This window comes from Lissotriton helveticus, chromosome 4_2 (assembly GCF_964261635.1).
Source record: "Lissotriton helveticus chromosome 4_2, aLisHel1.1, whole genome shotgun sequence".
In the NCBI taxonomy this organism is placed as follows: domain Eukaryota; kingdom Metazoa; phylum Chordata; class Amphibia; order Caudata; family Salamandridae; genus Lissotriton; species Lissotriton helveticus.
The window spans coordinates 46,878,141-46,880,093 of record NC_136064.1 but is presented as its reverse complement, the minus strand read 5'-3'; the positions used below and the strand labels follow the sequence as shown (position 1 = coordinate 46,880,093).

The following is a 1,953-nucleotide window of genomic DNA, read 5'->3' as shown; positions in this document are numbered from 1 at the left end:
TTCACTCTGTCCTGTTCATCTGACCAACTAGCTTTCTGTAGGTCATCTACCAGTAACACATCTAGGATGCATTGAGTATTAAGGCCTTTCCCTGTCTTAAGCTTCCTAGTGGAACAAAGGGCCCTCAGTTCCTGGAACGTGAGGTCACTGTATCTAGAAGGCAGAGAGCCACTGGCATCTCCTTTATATGACGGAATATATGTGGTGAGGTGTTGCCCCTACCTATCCTAGTGGGAACTAAACTCTCTGAGGTTGGAGAAAGGGTTGTACTAGACCCTTAACTACCCACCCCTAAGTTCAGTAGAACTTACTTATTCTAATCTTGTATTATATGTGCCTAATCTTAGTGATGGTTTTTCAATAAATCCTCACCTAGAAAGTTGCTAACACCTAATTCCTAGTAACATTCTTGAATCTATTCGGTGACTCAACAGACAAAAAGAGTGATTCATTTATTTTGTTGCAGAGCGCCATGTTGAAATACCTACATAGAAAACACTCATCAGCCCTCTCTCTATGTGTTACACCACAATGTAAGCATACAGACGCGTAGTCCCACGTTTATTTCCACACGCAGATCTTAGCTCATTGAGTCCCGGGCCCCGACCCAGCTGTGACCACTTAAGCAGTCTCTAATGCTATAAAAACGGAAGACGGCCATTAGCCAGATGTCTGTGGCAGAGACATCGGCCGGAGGCGCCCCCCTTGAGACGATTTATTCTGTGGCTACAGGTAAGCGATATATTCCAATATGTTAAAATAGAGATACGCAGGCTTCACCTGCTTAGGAAAGTGTAGAGATTTTCCGTCTTGCAACTCAGCCGCCCGCTTTGTTCAAACTACTTTTAACATATGTTAACCCATCATAGCCCTGAAACAGAACAACTCACGAGCAGGCAAGAAAGAAAAGAACTTAGCCGTAGTAGTAATGTGACTTTCCAAAAACTGTCAAATGCATGGGCTTTCTATCTAACTCGATATTCAAATGCCCCATTGTATAGTGTAAACATTGTGATTAGAAGTAGCCAAATTGCACCCGAGAAAGTGCAGCCATAACATAAGTAACTGCAGAACTACCTGACTAGCATAGTAATCACCGGGCAGTACGTAATTTTCTCTCACTTCGACCCTAGCAGCCATGTGACGCGCGCCTCAAGCAGCTCCAAAGTGTCATTTTTAAACAGCCTCAGGATGCACGATGTACAGTGTGCACTATCCAGTAGTCTAAACCAGGGCACCTTAAAATCAGTGGATGTCCAGTTAATCATGTCAGAATAGCTTCCCAATCACGCTATACATAGTGAAATATACCATAACAAGGGAGGGATTTCCAACATTCTACACACTAGAGTAGACTAATAGCCATGTAGATCACAGCATATCAAATTCCTCCTTATATTTTGGTCATAACTTGCCCTGTCTCCTTCCAGGTAATCAGTGCCACACCAGTCACTTACGGTGCAGGCCCGAGACATCACTAAGTCTAAATACGGAATACAGAGGCACACCGGGGACCACAAACATTTGGGTAAATGCAATTGTTATCAGCCCCCTTTTTACTCCATGTCTCATAACCATAATAGTTTCTCATTAGGTTTTCTTTGCATCCCTGTTGTAGGACTAATATCTGCACAGAGAGTCAGAACATTTGTCGATCATCAGACGAATCTCTTTATAATTTCTCTGAAAGGGAGATCATTGACAAAGGTAGATCATACTCGTGCAAACTCCCTATATGTGAAATCACAAAAGCTCCTCGCATGTAATATAAGCTCAACATGAGTACACAGGGATACATTTCTTCCTACCTACAAACTGTTTAACATTTCTAGGTCACAAGACTTTCTCTATAATCTCTTTGTTTAACTGTCTTTCTCTTCTAAATGACTATTCATGTCTCTGGGAATTAAGGAACTAAAGGCTTTTTACACTATGTCACCCAACTATCTTTGA

At 42.1% G+C, this 1,953-nt stretch overlaps 1 long non-coding RNA gene across 1 annotated transcript; it reads left to right on the top strand.

Annotated features, from left to right (window-relative positions):
* The first annotated feature begins 607 nt into the window (after positions 1 to 607).
* Positions 608 to 1,710, top strand: LOC144752029 (uncharacterized). The gene is made up of 3 exons (XR_013594005.1): positions 608 to 732; positions 1,431 to 1,528; positions 1,619 to 1,710. It is a non-coding gene; the product is annotated as an uncharacterized LOC144752029 (long non-coding RNA).
* The last annotated feature ends 243 nt before the right edge of the window (positions 1,711 to 1,953 follow it).